We start from the raw sequence: 21,449 nt of genomic DNA on the forward strand, positions 1-21,449 counted from the left end.
CTGACCAGCACCAATTGTCCGGCACTCCCTAGTGAGATGACCCCAGTACCTCAGTTGAAAATGCAGAAATTACCGGTCTTCTGTGTCACTTGGCCAGGGTCATTCTTAAGGGTCAGTGGCTGTTTTTTTTAATTACATCAATCTGCTTTGTTTAATTTTTGTTCTTACTGTTATTCTTTTGCTAACTTTTGGAGTTGATTTCTGCATGTAGCATTAGGATTGTTTAAAATATGCTCCTTCTGGGATTATGATAGAACTGCTTCTCTCCATAACTCAATATGGAAATATGATTTGCCTTGAACAATGAGATATGAGTAGAAGAGATATGTCTCACTCTTTGTTGGAGAAGGGGTAAGAGCCAGTGCACACTTTTCCATGTCCTTATTCCTCTCCTCTGGTGATCATGCAAGCCTGCATCAACCTGAATGACTATGAATGAATAGAATGAAGAAAAATTTTTGTTATCTTCAGTCCTTCAGATGTTTTGCCATTATCTATTATAGCAAAATAACTTATGCCCTGATGGCTATAAATGCTCGATACATTTATTTTCATTTTGTTCTTATCAATAAATATCAGTGTTAAAGACTACTGTATGGTGAATTGTTGCAAATATTCCAAATATGCTTGAAAAAATGTATATTCTCTGCTTTTTAGTATAGAGTTGACTTTACTTGTTAGCTATATATTTATGTTATTTGGACAATAATTTTATTAGCTTTTTATTTCATTTACTTTTTGTTTGCTTTTGTATGTTTTAACCTTTTTATTTTAAATAATTTTAAATACATGAAAGTTGAAAAAATAACACAAGGAGCTCTTATATACCCTTCAACCAGGTTTCCCAATTGACAACATTTCTAAACCCTGGAGAATAAGTTTTAAACATAAAGAAGAAATACTTCTTTAGGGTATATTTTCTGAAATCTTTCTCAGAAAGCCACAATATAACCATCAAAATCAATAAATTAATATTAATCCAATATTATCTAATCCACAGATCCCATTCACATTTGCTAATATTGTAATGCGGCTTGTGTGTCTAGAATCCAATCCAGGATACCTGGTGCAACTAGTTGTCATGTCTCTCTTGTCTGGAATATTTGCTTACACTTCCCTTGACTGAATGAAGTTGATGTTTTTTAAAAGCACAGGCAAGTTCCTTTGAGTTTTCTTGATATATTACTTCATGATATATGCATTTTTGTCAGAAACACCACAGAAGTGTGTACAGAAGACAACACTGTATTCCCCCATTTCCAGTGATAATGAGGCAAACTTTTTCTTTGTCAATTAAATATAATTCAGTCTATTTCAGGTAATTAATCAGATGATTCTAGATTTAAGCGCAGTCAAATGGGAAATTCTTCTGCCTCTTTCTTTTCCATCTCTTTTCCCCAGGAGTGGGTCCTGCAGCTGTGTGATGAAGGAGAGGGTAGAAAATACTTCATCTTACTCTTTTGTCATGTTTTCATCCTCAATGTACCATGTTGCCAGAGTATTCCTGACTAGTGTTCCTGTGCTCTTTTCTCCTGGTATAGTAAATACCTGTGTGGCTCATATGTTGATTTAGCCGTTGGGTCAGCTCTTTCCTAAATATCTTATTCCCCAGGCCCATTTTAATTCCAAATATATCTTATGTTTAAATATTTCAATCATTTGGTTCTTCTAATGTATTAGCCAGGACATGTTAAGTATACACAGTAACAAACATCCCCCAAAATCCTAGTGGCTTAAAAAAACAAAGGGTTTTGCTCACTTACATGTCATTGTAGATTGGCAGGAACTCAAGCTTATGAAGCAGCCACATTGTAAATGTTGCTATTCACCATGCCAGATGGAAAAGCAGATATAGCAAAGCACACACTGATTCTTAATGCTTCTGTTCATATCTCACTCAGAAAGGCAAACTGCAGGGCCACAACTAATTTCAAGTGGGTAAAGAAATACGAAACATTGATATTCCCAGAGGGAACATCCCTAATGACTTTCACACATAGATTTCTCTAACATAGATCCTGTGTTCATAGCCTGGGTTAACGTAAAATTCCAGTCTCATATTTGTTTCCATTCTGAAGTTTCTTTATCCCTTCACTACTTGTGAAGGGTTCTAAAGAGGATAAACATACTTTCACAATTCTGTTCTATTCCAACCCCTACCCAAACCCAAATCACTGGATTGTACACATATCCGCTTTCTAGATCTCATTCTTTTCTCAGGTAAGACCCTTGGTTTATAACTGAATCTGAGTGGTGTTCACGGTGTTCACATAGTAAGCAGAGAAGCTCTTTAAAGCTCTTTTAAATCTTTTAAATAGTTATTTAGGGTCTTCCAAGTTTTACTGATCTTTGGACAAGTTTAAAGCATGGCCTAGGCAATAATTCTGCTCTTGCTGTGATGGTTTTAGAAAACATGAATTTACTCCAAACTAAAAAAAAACTAAATTAAAATTCTGAATTCAGAATTCTTGAAAATAACTTTATGGGGGATGTGAATGGGGTGGTAATTTGCATCCCAAGTATGAAGTCTTGTCTGAAGGAGACCATGTATGGGACCAGTCCATCAAGAAATGATTTGTCATATATGTGGCTGCCTCTGGGATAGATTTGCCAGTTCAGAACATTACAAAGAGATGTTTCAGTTAGATAAAGTCAGTCCCAGATTCAAAATCTATTTTCATCCTGGTTTTATTTTCCATTCACATTTAACTTTGTTACATGTAGGCTCTTATGTTGCAAATACTCAGTAAACTTAAATATGATGTCTGTAAATCCCATTTCACCTTCTGCACAAAACCCCTAATTCAAATGCCAGCTTCCCCTTCAAATCTAGATAAGTCCACTGTGTAGGTTCTGTGTGGTAACTTTATAAAGGAATGAAAATCAGGCCCATAAAGCTGTCTACCCATCTCTTAACTTGAGGCCAGCTCAGGAGCACCAATTCATCCTAACTTTGGGTGAACAGTATTTCAGCTGAAACTGAAGGAGTGTCTTGTCAAAGCATTTGCGTATCTAAGCATTCTTAGCTATTAAAATAGTCAGTCCTTGTCACTAATGGGAACAAAGCAGCATGCTTACCTGGGAAGCTACTAGAGAATGTGGATCCTCATGATCCTCGAAATTCTTATGACAGTGATAAAGATGTCAATATGTCCTTGATATATTTACCTTGTGACCATTTGGGATGTGGGGCTTGTTTGGAGGTAGAATGCCACTGGGCACTTCCAGGCCTTTGTCAGTCACATGGATGGAAATCACAGTGATCAGTCTGACCCATGGTACTGTCAGAACACTTCTTTAAGAACAATGCTAACAATGGAGAGACTATCTCAGGCTCCTGTTATTAACATAAAGTAAACACAAAGTTTGTATTAAAACCCAGCTTTTAGAATATTGGCTTCTTTACATTGCAACATTTTCTAATAGACAAAGAAAGCTTTAGATGGAAGGAAAAATTCTCAGTTTTAGGATTTCAACAAGAAGTATAACATAGCAGTCATAAGCATAGGCTCTGAAACCAGACTGATTGAGTTCAAATCACAGTTGTGCTTTAACTTAACTCCCTGTTCCTCAGTTTTCTCATCTGTAAAATGAGTATAATAATTCTACCTATCTCATAACATTCTTGTGAGGATTTAATGGGTTAATACACAGAAAACACTTAAAATACTGCCTTACAGAGTGCTTAATACATGTTAGCCATTATTATTATTATTTTACTATTGTTATTGCTATAATTTACCACATATATGACATTCATTCTATGTGGAGCTTGCATTCCAGGGACTAGTTATAAATAAATTGGTAAAATATAGAGTGTGTCAGATCATAATAAGTGCTACGAAGCATAATGAAGCCAAGGAGATGAATCAGGAGGGCTAAAGGTGAGGGTATTAAAATCTCAAGGACAGTAGCGACCACCTTGCTGGACAGTGAGGTTTAAGCAGAGACCTGAAAAATGGGAGGACATAAGGCATAAATCTGCCAACAGCACTGTGTCCCAGCCAGACTAGAGGAAGAAATCCAAAATGGGAGTGAGCTTAGAGTATTTGAGAAAAACTGTCAAAGCCAGTATTGTTGGTGTGATGTGAATGCAATGATGATGGGACTCAGGGGAAAGTGGCAGATATTATATGGCCTCCCAACACTGGCTTTTGTTCTGAGTAACTAGGAAACCATTGCTTTTTTGTAAGGTATTAGATTTGTATCAATAAAAGTTCAAACAAATTGGGTAAAAAGATCTGTTCATCAGTTATGAAGCTGTGATTGTATATATTTTATCTGTTGTGGTTTTTTGTTTGTTTTATTCTTTTAGGCAGGAGGCTAAATCTGGAACCTATTGTTCTCTCTTAGTTAGAAGCAGGTGTTTGGCATTATGGTTTTGCCTTTTCTAATATTTCATGTAAATGAAATCATATTTTTGTAGTCTTTTGTGTCTGACTTCTTTCATTCAGCCTAATGCTTTTGACATTCATCCATGTTGTTATATGTATCAGCAGCTTTTCCTTGTTGTTGAGTAGAACTCCACTGTATAGATGCATCACAGTTTATTAATTCTGAGTGACTAATAATTTTAAAGTTTTACTGAGGTATAATTGAAATTCAATAAATTACACATAATTGAAATTATAAATTGTTCAGTTCTAACCTAATATATATCTGAGAAATCATCACCACAATCCAGATAATGAGCATTTCCATCACTTGCAAAAATTTTCTCTCATATATCTCTATAATCCCTCCATCCCACCCCTTTCCATACCTAACCGCAGGCAACCATTTATTAGTTCCTGCATTTCCTAGAATTTCATATGATGTAACCATTGAGTATGTACTGTATGATTTTGTCTGGCTTCAAAAATCTAAATGAAAGCATACGCCCATTCAAATACTTGTACGTAAATTTTATTGGCTGCTTTGTTTGCAATAGCTAGAGTGGAAATAACCCAAATGTCCATGGATAGTTGAATGGATAAACAAACTGTGGTGTATACATACAATGGAATGCTACTCAGTAGTAAAAATGAATGAACTATGGAAACACCTAAAATATGGAAATCTTAAAATAATTTTGCCAAGTGAAAGAAGCCAAGCCAAAAAGTAGCACACACTGTAAGATTCTATTTATATAAAGCCATAGAAAAGTGAACAATAGTTATAGAAAGTAGATAAATAGTTGCCTGGGGATAGGGAGTCAGGAGAAGGGATGGGAAAAAGTAATTACAAAAGGATATGAGGGATCTTTTTGGCAATGTATATGATCACTCTCTTGATTGTGGTGATGGTTTAATGGGTATATAAGTAGGTTAAAATCTAAATGGTACATTTAAAATATGTCTTATTACAATTATATAAATACATTAAATAAATCTGTTCAAACAAAAAGCTGATTAGAGAACCATTACCCAATAAAAAATGATGAAAGGAGAGAGCTACTAAAATATTTCAAAATTATATTCAAAAATTATAAATTACATAATACATACATACGGAAAGCTGATTCATGACTGCCAGGGCTAGGTTGAGGAGGGGGATTAATTGCCAAAGGCATGAGGGAAGTTTGAGATGATGAAAACACTCTACATTATGATTATGGCAGTGGTTACATGACTGCACATTTGTCAAAATTCACTGAAACGTACATTTAGAATGGGTGAATTACTTAGTATGTAAATTATACTGTACAAAAAAGACTAATTAAAAAGAAATCAAGTCCTCACATATAAATAATTACCCTGAATTTAAATGGATTAAACATCCCGTTTAAAATATATGGACTGCCTGAGTGGATTAAAAAACATGATCCAACTGTATGCCACCTACGGACCCAACTGTATGCTGCCTACAAGAAACTCATCTCACTTGTAAAGAAACATATAGATCAAAAGTAAAGGGTTGGAAAAAAGATACACCATGCAAATGAAAACTAAAAACAAGTGTAAGTAACTATACTTACACCAGATAAAACAGACTTTAAATCAAAAACAGTAAAAAGAGACAAGTCATTATATAATGATCAAGAGATCAATTCAGCAAGAAGATATAACAATTCTAAACATATATGCACCCAACACCAAAGCTCCAGATATGTAAAACAATTATTTAAGCTAAAGGGAGAGAATGATTCCTATACAATAATAGTTGAGGACTTTAGCAACCCACTCTTAGCAATAAACAGATCATCTAGATGGAAAATTAATGAAAAAACATTGGATTTAAACTGTACTTTAGATCAAAAGCCCCTAAGAGGCATTTAGAGAACATTTCATCCAACAGCTCCTGAATACACATTCTTCTCATTAGCACACAGATCATTCTCCAACATATACTATATGTTATGGCACAAAACATGTCTCAACAAATTTCAAAAAATCAAAATCATTTCAAGTGTCTTCTTAGACCACAAGAGAAAAAAACTAGAACTCAGTATTCCCACAAGGGAATAAAACTAGAGAAACTTTGAAAATCGTACAAATAGGTGGAAATTAAACGACATACTCCTGAATGATCACTGGGCAAAGGTAAAAATTAAAGAAATTTAAAAGTTTCTTGAAACAAATGAAAATCAAAACACAACATGCCAAAACTTATGGGATACAGCAAAAGCAGTGCTAAGAGGGAAGTTTATAGAAATAAGTGCCTACATCACAAAACAGAAAGATTTAAAATAAACAATCTGGCTGGGCGCAGTGGCTCAAGCCTGTAATCCCAGCACTTTGGGAGGCTGAGACGGATGGATCACGAGGTCAGGAGATTGAGACCATCCTGGCTAACCCGGTGAAATCCCATCTCTACTAAAAAATACAAAAAACTAGCCGGGCAAGGCGGTGGGCACCTGTGGTCCCAGCTACTCGGGAGGCTGAGGCAGGAGAATGGCGTGAACCCGGGAGGCGGAGCTTGCAGTGAGCTGAGATCCAGCCACTGCACTCCAGCCTGGGCGACAGAGTGAGACTCAGTCTCAAAAAAAAAAAAAAAAAAAAAATCTAACAATGCACCCCAAGAAATAAAAAGCAGGAATAAACCAAACCCCAAATTAGTTAAAAAATAAAATTACAGACAGAAAGAATAAAGATAAAACAAAACTACATGAAATTGAGACTAAAAATGCAAAGTATCAATGAAATGAAAAGCAGGTTTTTTGAAGAGATAAACAAAATTGACAAACTACTACCTAGACTAACTAAGAAAAAATGAGAGAGAAGAGCAAAATAAACAAAATTAGAAATCAAAACAGAGACATTACAACTGGTACTGCAAAAATGCAAAAGATCATCAGATACTATTTTAAGCAACTACACACTTAGCAAACTGGAAAACCTAGAGAAAATGGGTAAATTCCTGGACACATAAAACCTACCAAGATTGAACCAGGAAGAAATAGAAAACCTGAACTAACCAATAATGAATAATGAGATTGAATCAATAATAATGAGTCTCCCAAGAAAGAAAAACTGGATGGATTCACTGTGGAATTCTACCAAACTTTCCAAGAAGAACTTAAACCAACTTTCCTCAAACTATTTCAAAAATTAAAGAAGAAGGAATTTTCTCTAACTCATTATATAAGGCCAGCATTACTCTGATACCAAAAGCTGAAAAAGATGCACCATAAAAATAAAACTGTAGGCTGATATTCTTCATGGATATAGATACAAAATACTGGCAAACTGAATCCACAGCCTATCAAAGAAAATAATATAAAACAATCAAGTGGGATTTATACCATGGAAACAAGGATGGTCCAACATATGCAAATCAATGGGATACATCACATCAACAGAATGAAGGACAAAAACCATATGATTATCTCAATATTCACAGAAAAAGCATTTGATAAAATTCAACACTGCTTCATGACAAAAACTCTCAACAAACTAGGCATAGAAGGAATATGTTTCAAAATAATAAAGACCATATATGACAAAGCTACCATTAACATCATACTGAATGAGGAAAAACTGAAAGCATTTCCTCTAAGAGCTGGAAGAAGACAAGGATGTCCCCTTTCACCACTCTTATTCAGCATTGCACTGAATGTCTTAACCAGAGCAATCAGGCAAGAGAAAGAAATAAAAGACATCCAAACTGCCAAAAAGGAAATTAAATTGTTCCTATTTGCAGATGACTTAATCTTATATCTAGAAGAACCTAAAGATTCCACCAAAAAACTCTTAGATCTGATATATAAATTCAGTAAAAGTACAGGATACAAAATCAACATACAAAAATTGGGAGTGTTTCTTTATACACCAATAATGGACTAGCTGAGAAAGAAATCAAGAAGGCAATCTCATTTGCAACAGCTACCAAAAAAATAAAATAAAATAAAATATAAAATAAAATAAAATACCAAAGAATAAATTTAGCCAAGGAGGTGAAATATCTCTATAAGGAAAACTATAAAACACTGACCAAAAAATTGAAAAAACACAAACATGTGGAAAGATATCCATGTTCATGGATTACAAGAATTAATATTGTTAAAATGATCATACTACCAAAACAATCTACACATCTAATACAATTTCTATCAAAATACCAACCAACGTCATTTTTTACAGAAATTTGTTAAATACTAAAATTTGTATGGAACCCCAAAAGAGCCTTAATAGCGAAAGCAATCATATGCAAAAAGAACAAAGCTGGAGGCATCACACTACCTGACTTCAAAATATTTTACAAGACTATAATAACCAAAACAACATAGTATTGGTATAAAAACAGCCACATAGACCACTGGAACTGAATAGAGAACCTGGAAATAAATCCAGATATTTTCAGCCAACTAATTTTCAACAAAGGCATCAATAATATACATTGGGGAAAATACATCCTCTTCAATAAATGGTGCTGAGAAAATTGGATATCCATGTGCAGAAGAATGAAACTGAATCCCTATCTCCCACCATCTACAAAAATTTACTCAAGATACATTAGAGGCTTAAATGTAAGACCTGAAACTATAAAACTACTTAGAAGAAGATATAGAGAAAACTCTTCTGGACATTGGTTTAGGCAAAGATTTTATGGCTAAGACCTCAAAAGCACAAGTAACAAAAACAAAAATAGGCAAATGGGAGTATATTAAACTAAAAAGCTTCTGCTCAGCTAAGGAAACAGTCAACAGAGTGAGAGATGACCTGCTGAATGGGAGAAAATATTTGCAAATTATTTATCCAACAAGGGACTAGTATCCAGAATGTACAAGGAATTCAACAGTAAAGGAAAATTTTTTAAAATCTCAGTTAAAAGTGGGCAAAAGACATGAATAGACATTTCTCAAAAGAAGACTACAAATGGCCAACAGGTATATGAATAAATGCTCAACATCACTAATCATCAGGGAAATGCAAATCAAAACCAAATGAGATATCACCTTACTCTAGTAAGAATGGCTATTACTTAAAAGATAAAAAGTAATAAAGATGTGAAGGAAAGGGGAATCTTATACACTGTTGGTGAGAATGTAAATTTGTACAGTCCCTATGGAAAACAGCATAGAGGTTTCTCAAAAATCTAAAAATAGACATGGCACATAATCTGGTAATCTTACTAGTGGGAATTTATCCAAAGGAAAAGAAATCAGTATATCAAAGGGATACCTGTACTCTCATGTTTATTGCAGCACTTCTCACAATAGCCAATGTATGGAACCAACTTAAGTATGCATCAATGGATGAATGGATAAGAAAATGTGATATGTATGTACACAATGGGATACTATTTGGCCATAAAAAGAATAAAATTATGTCATTTGCAGCAACATGGATGGAACTGGAGGTCATGATGTTAACTGAAATAAGCCAAGTCCAGAAAGGTGAATCTCACATGTTTCTAAGTCGTATGTGGCAGCTAAAAAATTTGATCTTGTGAAGGTAGAGGGTACTGTCAGAGGATAGAAAGGGTGTGGAGGTGGATGGGTGGATGAAGAGAAGTTGGTTAATGGGCACAAACATACAGTTAGGTAGAAAAAATAGCAGAGTAGGGTGACTATAGTTAAAAACAATGCATTACATATTTCAAAATATATGCTTCTTCTAGTGAGAAGAGAGAATTTGAAATGTTCCCAATACATAGAAATGGTAAATGCTCAAGGTGTGGGTGCCCCCAAATACCCTGACTTGATCATTACACTTTCTATGTATGTGACAAGATAACACATACCCCATAAACATATGCAGATAGTATGTACCAATTTTTAAAGATTTTTAAAAAGAAATCAGATCACTCAAAAATAGTGCTAGGTACTAATGTAGGTGCTGATATAGTGATAAACAGAGCAGTAAACATACTTTAAAGAGTATAAATTCAGTGGAGGAGACAGATGATAAACATGTAAGCAAATAAAGATCTGGTCATTTCGACAGGAGCTAGACTAAAACTGGCCTGTGTGTGTGTGTGTGTGTGTGTGTGTCTGTGTGTATGCAGATGATCCACTTTGGCCTCAGAGTTCAGAGAAGGCTTTTCTGAAGAAGATATATTGAAGTCGACACCTGAGTGACATGAAGAGACACCATGTTAAAGACATGGGACAGAGCCTTCTGGAGAGAGGAAGAAAATCTAAAAATCTAAAAATAGACATGGCACATAATCTGGTAATCTTACTAGTGGGAACTAGTGCTAGTACAAAAGAACAGAGAGAAGGCCACTGGAGTTAGGGCAAGTGAGTGAGGGGAAGAGGTTGGTAGCATGCTGATCATGCAGAGCCTCAAGGCCCATGAATGCAAAGATGGTGTATTAGTCCGTTTTCACACTGCTATAAAGAAATACCCGAGACTGAGTAATTTATAAAGGAAAGAGGTTTAATTAACTCACAGTTTCACATGGCTGGGAAGCCTCAGGAAACTTACAATCATGGCAGAAGGGGAAGGGGAAGCAAGGATCTTCTTCACACGGTAGCAAGAGACAGAAGAGAAAGCCAAGGGGGAAGAGCCCTTATAAAACCATTAGATCTCATGAGAACTCATTCATTATCATGAGAACAGAATGGGGGAAACTGCCCCAATGATCCAATAACCTCCTCCCACCAGGTCCCTCCCTTGACAAGTGGGGATTATTATTCAAGATAAGATTTGGGTGGGGACACAGAGTCAAACCACATCAGATGGCCTGATGGCACTAGTCCAGATGGCCCAATGGTCCTTTTATTCTTCCAAGATTCTATGGCATTAATTTTGTCACTACTGTAAAATATTTGAGATTAAGTGGACATACTTTTGTATTTTTCTTTTTTTTTTTAACTTTTAAGTTCAGTGGTACAAGTGCAAGTTTGTTACATAGGTAAACTTGTGTCATGGGGGTTGGTTGTACAGATTATTTCATCATCCAGGTATTTAGCCTAGTACCTATTAGTTATTTTTCATGATCCTCTCCCTCCTTCCACCCTCCACCCTCTGAAAGGCCCCAGTGTGTGTTGTTTCCCTCTACGTGTCAATGTGTTCTCATCATTTAGCTCCCACTTATAAGTGATAACATGCAGTCTTTGGTTTTCTGTTTCTGTATTAGTTTGCTAAGGATCACGGCCTCCAGCTCCATCCACATCCCTGCAAAGAATATGATCTTATTCTTTTTTATGGCTGTATAGTATTCCATGGTGTATATGTACTGCACTTTCTTTATCCAGCTTATCTTGATGGACATTTAGGTTGATTTCATGTCTTTGTGATTGTGAATAGTGCTGCAATGAACATAAGCATGCACGTGTCTTTATGACAGAATGATTTATATTCCCTTGGGTATATACCCAGTAATTTATATTCCCTTGGGTATATACCCAGATTTCTGGGTTGAATGGTATTTCTGTCTTTAGATTATTGAGGAATCACCACACCATCTTCCACAATGGTTGAACTAATTTACACTCCCATCAACAGTGTATAAACATCCCTTTTCCTCTACAACCTCACCAGCATCTTTTATTTTTTGACTTTTTAATAATAGACATTCTGACTTGTGTTAGATGGTATCTCACTGTGGTTTTGATTTTCATTTCTCTAATGATCAGTGATGTTGAGCTTTTACAAAGCTGGAGGCATCATGCTACCTCATTTCAAACTACATTGCAGGGCTAAAATAATCAAAACAGCATGGTACTGGTACAAAAACAGACACATAGACCAATGGAAAAGAATAGAGAACCCAGAAATAATACTGCACACCTATAACTATCTAATCTTCAACAAACCTGACAAAAACAAACAATGGGGAAAGTATTTCCTTTTCAATAAATGGTGCGGGGATCACTGGATGGCCCTATGCAGAAGATTGAAACTGGACCTCTTCCTTATACCATATACAACAGTTAATTCAAGATGGATTGAAGACTTAAATGTAAAACCCCAACCTACAAAAACCCTGGAAGACAACCTAGGCAATACCATTCAGGACATAGACACAGACACGGATTTCATGATGAAAACACCAAAAGCAATTGCAACAAAAGCAAAAATTGACAAATAGGATCTGATTAAACTAAAGAGCTTCTGCACAACAAATTATCAACAGAGTAAACAGACAACCTACAGAATGGGAGAAAAATGTTGCCAACTATGCAGCTGACAAAGGTGTAACACACACCATCTATAAGGAACTTGAACAAATTTACAAGAAAAAAAAAAAACAAAAAATCCCGTAAAAAGTGGACAAAGGACATGAACAGACAGTTTTTTGTTTTTTTGTTTTTTCTCTCCAGACAGAGTCTTGCTCTGTAGTCCAGGCTGGAGTGCAGTGGCGCAATCTCGGCTCACTGCAAGCTCTGCCTCCTGGATTCACGCCATTCTCCTGCCTCAGCCTCCTGAGTAGTTGGGACTACAGGTGCCTGCTACCACTCCCGGCTAATTTTTTGTATTTTTAATAGAGACGGGGTTTCACTGTGTTAGCCAGAATGGTCTCGATCTCCTGACCTCATGATCCACCTGCCTCAGCTTCCCAAAGTGCTGGGATTACAGGTGTGAGCCACCATGCCCGGCCTGACAGTTTTTAAAAGAAGATGTACATGCAACCAACAATCATATGAAAAAAAGTTTTTATATTTTTCTATGTAACAGGTGAGTTCATATTGGACACTTGGCTTAGTATTTGTTAATTTATTTGCTCGTATTCTCCTTGAAAACTATTTCATGCTCTTAAATAAAATTCATTATTTCTCCCCAGTAGATTAAGAGATTTTTTTGGCTTTAAAGATTTTATGTTCCTTGCACCACTGCTACTCTTGAATTTTGGAAGTTTTGCTTTTAACTCTCTGACAGACAGAATAATGTCTTTAAAGGAAAGCTGAGACTTCTTGGGGACAATCTCTTTGGATAACCAGATCTCTAGAAAATATACCACCCATCTCATTGAAATTCACCAGATTTATATTGGGTGCCCACTGTATGCCAGGCACTGTGCTAAGCCTTGGTGGCATTATGTTGTTGGGTTACAAATACAGGCTCTGGAGTCAGACTATTAGGGTTCAGCTCTCAGCTCTACCAATAATGAACTGTAGAATTTGGTGCAAGTTTACTAACTCACCTTGTCCTATATTTCCTTTTCAGTAAAATGTGGATAATAATAAAACCTGTTTTATAGGTAGTAATGAGAACCAAAAGAGATGGAAAAATGTCTGACACATTTTATGTACAAGTTTGTTAATGAAAAAAAGGTTTCCTTGTCTTTCTCTGTGTTATTTTGCTAACATTTAGTACCAATTATTTTTTAATCTGTACCACAAACCCTGCCATTATTAGAAATATCTTACACAAATATCCCTTATGTCTACATTACACACACACACATACACACACACACATATGTGTGTGTGTATATATATGTGTATATATATATATATTTGCATAAGTACTCAAAAATTAGGTTACTGTTGTTAAGTATTTGAGACATTTGTGTTGAACTCAAGGATCCCAGGTAATGGCAGCAATCCTCCAAAAAGTGAGGGTCTGTCCATAATGGATATGCTCTGGGGCCCAGGGGCAGGGAGTGGGTGGGCTTTGCAGAATGTCAGCATGAGCTACAACTGGCACAGAAACTATTCTGCATGGGTGGGACATCTCTGAGCAGTATTGACCTGGATCCTTATTAGTTGCCCATCTTTTCATTTGACATTTGATTAAAATCATGGCAAGAAAAAAACTGGAGGTTGGGGTTTGTGTCAGTCCTTACTTCTCTATCATTACATTATACTAGCACCCTGGGACTAGGGCAATAGAAAGATAATTTTTACAAGACCAGTAAATAACCTTCAAGCAGATAAAGAATTATTACATAAGGGATGGTGTATCATTAATTATTCTCTATCTCTACAGTGGATGGACATGAAAGTAAGTTTAGTGCTTCACAAGAGAAATAGAAGTTGGTTAATGAAAAAAACTTTCTGACAAGGGAGTTATTAAATGCTGTAATGTGTTATTAAGTCTAGTGGAAAACTATTTTACTAGAAACAACTTTTTTAAAGCATAGCTACTTGCCTATCTGGGGCTGTTAAGTCAGTCCCGCTTGGTGGCAGTGGACAAAGAAATGTTCCCAGCAACCCATGGATGCAGTGAAATGGACAATGAACTAAACAGGTGTTTCCTGAGCTCTCTGCGCCAGAAGTTCTGGATGCTGAGGATGCAGAGCTGAACAGGCACAATTCCCTGACCTCAGTGAGCTCAAGGTGTGGGGCAAGTTTCCAGGGGATCTAGGGGCACAGGGAGTTTGAAGACCACAGGGAACCAGAGATGACTGGCCACATGTTTCTCATATCAGACCTTGGATACCTGATATATGTGCTAAGGCTGAGAGCATAAGCAAAAGTCTGCTCATTCAGCATGCCCAGATGGAGGAAGCAGACTTTCCTGGTTCATGGTGAATAGATGGCTATGAGGGTTTGGGTTGGTCAGTCCTGGTTTCTGGTCTGAGGACTTAAATCATAGCCATGGTCATGTCAAAGCAACTCTCTTTCTTATTCCCATCTTTCACAGTTATGAGAGTCTAAGATTTAAGATTCCCCACTCCCACCCTCCCTTGTAAGAGTTTAATGAGCCTGGGAGAGGTGCATTAGAGAGAATTTGCTATGGATGATCTACTTGGCTCTGAGAATGAACAGCCCTGAAGACACCAGCCTCTCATCTTGTTGGAGCAGTATAAGTCATTGTTAGGACCATAGGCTTGGGAAACAAGCAGAAAAAGGCTGTCATATTCTAAAGGAGTGACTGGGCCTACTTATTTAACTCCTCCAAGCACCAGCTTCTGAATCTGCAAAAAAAAGAAGGCAGTAATGATAGCATTAATTACAGAACCTGGCAAATAACAAGAACTCATAAATTGCAATTATATTTATGTTATTATTGCTGTTATTCTGTTGCTTAACCAAGCAAGCCCATGCCACCCTTCCCTCTGTCTAATTTGGCTGTGGTGTCTGCTGATTCAGTCTTTGTATGGAAGAGGTGTGACAAGTTGCCCTTAATTTGCTATGGGACACAGGATCCATTCTATTTACATCCTCTAAAAAACAGGAGTGGCGGCTCATGCCTGTAATCTCAGCAGTTTTGGAGGCCAAGGTAGGTGGATCACTTGAGCCCAGAAGTTTGAGACCTGGGCAACATAACGAAACCTGGTCTCTCAAAAAAAAAAAATCAAAAAACAAACAAACAAACAAACAAAAATCAGCCAGGCGTGGTGACGCATGCCTTTAGTCCCAACTACTTGAAGTCTGAGGTGGGAGGGTCGTTTGAGCCCAGGAGGTCGAGGCTGCAGTGAGCTGTAATCACCCAGTGCACTACAACCTGTGCAACAAAGTGAGACCTTGTCTCAAAAATAAGCAAAAAAAAAAAAAAAGAAGAAGAAGAAGAAGAAGTGGTTTTGTGGGTGCAATTCTCAGCAGCTCCTGAGATATCTGGCCTCCAGGAAAATGAATCCACAGAATGGAAGCTCTGGTGAGTGGAGGGAAGGGAAAAAAAAGTGTAGAGCTCCAGGGTTGCCAATATTTTATCCACAATTTGATAAAGAAAAATAGGTTTCCTTGTGTTGTTGCTTTGTGTTTTGCTTATAACATTTAGTTACTAATTAGTTTTTTAAAGAATGTGTACTACAAACCCCAAAAGCCCTTATGTCTACATTAAAAAAAACATATGTAGACACATACCATTTTACCATTTAGCAATTCCTTGCTAAGGATAGATCTAGAAAATGGAACAGTGGTTAAAATCCCAAATGTTATTTTCTAGACTCCCACAGCAGAGTTATTATCTTATCTTGGTACTCCATAAACATGCAATGCCTACTTGTGACTTTTCCTTTGCCTAGACAGACAGACCAACAGACACTTCTCCAGGAATGGCCCATTTGATTCCAGCACTTCTTTAAAACCACTTTCAATTGCTGAAATGTTTTCCCATCTTGGGATTTGACCAGTCTCCTCTACGACTTCTCCCTCCTGCTTGGCTTCCTCTCATCTTTCTTTCTCTCACACTACTCTTTTAATCCTGCAGCCAGACACAAGACTGGCATTTCTGGTCATTACAAGTCCCTCCTGTCTCACACCAGTTGTTGTTCTCAGCACCCTGATAATTAGTGGTTTGGGTAGAGCATGGAAAATCAGGAATATTTTATCTTAGGATGTGTGTGTGTGTGTGTGCACATGTGTGTGGTGTGTGTGTGTGTGTGTGTAGAGGGGGTGTAAAGAAGGCAGAATGGGGGTGTGATAAATGGAATGCAGGGCCAACCTAGGAAGCAGCCTTAGTTTCATATGCTCAGACACAGATGGGGCAATGCAGGGTATTTTGTTCTCTGTCCAGTTGCTTCTTCCGGTAACATGTGGAACAAATGTCTCTTTTGGACTATGATGAGGTAGCGTGAATAGGTCTGTAGCATCACTGCATTTGGACTCTCAACTGGTTTTATTTCGTATTGAACCTTTAATGGAAACGCATACACAGCAAGTCAAGGCCTGTCCCTTTTCCCTTTTTTCTTTTTCTTTTTCTTTTTTTTTTTTTAATTTCTTCCAGGAGTGCTGATGATAAGGAAAGCGATGTCTAAATCTTCTTAATGGTGTTTATGCAAGCAGTTTTGCTTAGCTGCAAACTGCACAGCCCCCTCCCCTCCCATCGCCTGCTAATATTGCTGCTTCATTCCTTTTCCTGTTGGCTATTACTATGGACTACAGCAAATCTAAAACTAAATAATCCCCTTAGTGTCAAGTTTTCAGGGCTGAGCAAATAAATCTAACGAAATGCATTATCTAGGCGTAGGAGGCTGTTGTAAGGGGGAAAAGATGAAAGCTATTTTATTTTAAGGCAGAGAATAAACCGTCGATTGTTTGGGGTGCTCAATTGTAATTGTAAGTATTGTTATTTTATTTTACTTAACTATTGAACATGCCCTTTTTTTATTGTAATTAAAAACCCTGCAAAGCTTCTAAAGGCCAGAATTAAAGGGGGTGGGGAGTGGGAGGGTAGAGAATGAGGATGTAATGAGGAAGCTATGCAAATTCCCTCTAGTCCAGATAGTTCTTATGTTCTACTGAGGCCAGGGGTGCTGGGGAATGAACAATGGCATCTTCTTTTTTTTTTTTTTTTATCTTTTGTATCCTCTCACACCTAGGATGGTGATAGGAGTAAAACGAAAGGCACTGTCAGAACAGAGAAATGGAGAGTTTTATTTACTTAGGAGAAGAAATGTCAGTCTCTGTATCATCTCCTAGGTGGAGCAGCTTTCCACATAAGAGAAAGGAGTGCCCACACCCTGTCTACCCACGTCCAGGCCAGCTTAAAAGTCTAGCAGGACTTATGGATAAGTACCTGGATGAGCTGAGCTGAGCCCTTGCTCAGCTCAGGCAGTGTGCTCCTGGCTCTGTATTCTGTTGGCTGTTACTTGATTGGCTTTTTCTTAAATACCCTCAGAGAGGCCCAGTTTAGTGAAGATTGGTCTTTGAGCCTCATGACTCTATAACTAGTGAATTGTACCCAAGATGTGTGGAAATGGTCACCAAATGACCTGTGTCCATTTATTTATTTATCCATTTCTCACTCACTCACCCAATTATTAATTCATTGCTTAAAAATACCCAGCATTAACGTACTTCCAGATATTGCTCTGGGCATGTGAGTTATATAGCAAAGAATAAAACCAAGTCTTGCCTTCATGGGGCTTATGCTCTAGAGAGCAGAGACAACAATCAAACAAACAAAATAGAGAAATAGGAAGTTTGTCAAGTGTTATAAAGAAAAGCAAAGCAGAGCAAGGATTATAGGAAGAGACAGGGAAGTCAGGAAAGACCTCACTGTCTCATTTATTCATTCAACAACATTGATTGAGCACTTACTATAACAAAGCACTCTTCCAAGCTCTGGGAATACCATGGTGAACAAAACAGATACATTTCATACCCCTATAAAGTTTATATTCTACTGGAGGAAAATGCAAGTAAACAAGACAAGTAAAATATGTGCTAGAAAAACATTAAAGCCTGTAGAGAAAGGGAATGAAGCATGGAGAAAGTTGAAATTTTAGCCAGGTGACATGTAAGCTGAAGCAAGTGAGGAAATGAACTGCATGAACACTTGGGGAGTAGAATGTTCCAGACTGAGAAAATAGCCAGTACAAGGGCCCTGAGGCATAGCCCAAGCTTGGCATGTTGGAAGAACAGCAAAGAGGCCAGTGTGGCTGCAGCAGACTGAGTGAGGGCGAGGAAGTGGCACTGATATGATGTCTCTTACATCACAAAAGGATATATCATTGTATCCTTTAAATCCTCAGCACTTCACACATTTAGATGAAAAATGAAATGAATGAATGACATACAGCCTTTTTGTCCTGCTTCAAATTTAAATCTATTATTTTTATAAGAAAAATTTCTCTCTGCAACCCACCTAAAAATCCCTTGATACAGTGGAGCTTTAATTGCAACCTCCTTCACTTTTTTTTGTAGAAAGGCCCTTCCTCAAGAAAGAAACTTTTGAACAGGCGCGATGGCTAACGCCTGTAATCCCAACACTTTGGGAGGCTGAGGTGGGTGGATCACCTGAGGTCAGGAGTTTGAGACCAGCCTGGCCAACATGGTGAAATCCTGTCTTTACCAAAAAATACAAAAATTACCTGGGTATGGTGGTGCACGCCTGTAATCTCAGCTATTTGGGAGGCTGAGGCAGGAGAATTGCTTGAACCTGGGAGGCAGAGATTACCATAGAGAGCTGAGATTGTGCCTTTGCACTCCAGCCGGGGTGACAGAGCGAGTCTCCAGGAAAGAAAAGAAAAAAAGAAAAGAAAGGAAAGGAAAAGAAAGGAAAGGAAAGGAAAGGAAAGGAAAGGAAAGGAAAGGAAAGGAAAGAGAAGGGAGAAAGAGAGGAGAAGAGGAAGAGAGAGAGGTAAGGAGGGAAGGAGGGAAGGAGGGAGGCACGGACGGAGGGAAGGAGGGAGGCACGGAGGGAGGGAGGGAAGGAAGAAAGGAAGGAAGGAAGGAAGACAGGCAGGCAATTTGTTACACAATAAGTAAACTAAGTCATACTGGCTTACCCAGCGATGAGGAATAATATCACATAGGCAATTCAGAAATGGTATTTCATTAGGAAAATTGAGTGCACAATTTGTATTATGTTTGGGTTGGGCTTGGAAGTTCTTTCAGTGAGATGTCAGAAGAAAGTAAGTGTTGGGTTAGTTGTCTTTTAAGATTAGGGTTGATGCAAGCAAAGTGAAGTTCCGAGCGAAGAAGGAAGAGTTGTGTTGTAAGACATTCTGTAGGTGTAATTGCATAATTGATGGGACTGGTTGTTCCGGTTGTCGTATCTTTTACAGGATAAGTGACTCCTGTTTAGGTTTTCCTCTCATCTTGTTTACTGTCCCTTTAGACAGGACCACTGAGAGCCTTGTAGAGAAGTTTCAGAAGTTCTCTCCAAGCCTTGGGTGCAGTGTTCTAAGATGAATACAACCTAGGTGGAAATTTAGAGATCAGCATTTTTCATGTTATAGCCATACCACTCCAAGGCTTCTGGGAGATTTAAGCAGATGACAATTTTCCATCAGAAAGCTTACATTTTGCAGAAGCTGCCTCAGAGAAAAAAAGAGGAGGTATAGAGTAAGACTTCTTGGATTACTTTTTATTCTGAATAATTTTAGACTTACAGAGAAGCTGCAAAAACTGTTCAGAGAGTTTATATACTTCATCCAGCTTCCCCTAATGTTAACAATTTATATAACCATAACACAATGATTAAAACTAGGAAATTAACCTGGTACAACACTATTAACTAAACTACAGGTCTTATTTGAAGGAAATTTCTCTTTAGGCAGATTTTAGCTTATCTCTAATCAGTGTTAAACTACGGCAAGAGCAAAATTTAGCAACACAGTAAGGTTCCATGGCATCTATTGCTGCATAAAAAACTTCCAGAAATATAGTTGCTTAAAACAAGTATTTTATTATTGCAGCCATGATTCTGCAGGTAAGAAATTTGGACAAGTTAAAATGGGAAATGCTCATCTCTGCTCCATGATTTCTGGAGTCTCAGCTAAGAGGACTCAAAGAGCAGGGGGTTGCAACTAGGGACTAGCCATGGAAGAATCTCCCTATTTCCACACCACCTTTCCACGTGACTAGCTTAAGCTTTCTCACATTGTAGTGGCATTGGGACAGTTGAGCATCTTTCATGGGCTCAGGGCTCCATGAGAGAGGAAGCCAAAACTGACAGTCATTTTAAAAGCTAGGCCTGGGACTAGCAGTGCATCACTTTCACCCTGTTCTATGGGTGGAAGCAGACACAGGCAAGCCCAGATTTGAGAGGTGTGCACCAAAGGTCTCTTTCACTCTTTATTGGAGCAGTGTCAAAGAACTTGTTGCCAATTTCATTTTGCTGTAGGTAAAAATTGTATCAGCTAATTTCATGTCTTGGAGAGGGACACATTACCTTATAGCAGATTTCTTTTGTTCTGATAAGAGTCACTTAGGAAGCCCTTCCTCCCTTACTTTGGTGGAAAAATATAAGACTTTTCTTCCTCCACATAGTTTGGCAAAATCTGCCCAGAGCTCTGAAGGAAGTCCAGGCAAATCCATATGAGGAAACCAAGGGTTTTCTGGGAAGTAAGGTTCATAGTTAAGGAATACTGTGGGGATGGATAACAGTGATTCTGGCCAATGTCTATGGACAGAAAATAACGTCAAAGTTCCTAGAGAGGAACTTAGTGTGAAGAAGGGGCATCTGGTCTAGTGATCCAGGTTACGTATGAGCCTACAGGTTGAGGGGAAAGGGCTGCTGTGATGGCTGGGCTGTGACCCAGTCGTCCCAGCTAACAACTTTGCTCTAAAAGTGAAGGTTAGCCATGGATATGTGACATGGAGAGTTCACCACCCTGGCCTGTCTGGTATCTGTACCTGTAAGAGCCTCAGGGCAGCAGAGGACAAGGATCCACCAGTGGGGCCCTTTTACCTGGTAATACGGTGTGGCAGAGATGAAGCAATAGGTGGACTATTGAGTTCCTCT

Source organism: Colobus angolensis, unplaced genomic scaffold, assembly GCF_000951035.1.
Source record: "Colobus angolensis palliatus isolate OR3802 unplaced genomic scaffold, Cang.pa_1.0 Scaffold46, whole genome shotgun sequence".
NCBI classification, from domain to species: Eukaryota; Metazoa; Chordata; class Mammalia; order Primates; family Cercopithecidae; genus Colobus; species Colobus angolensis.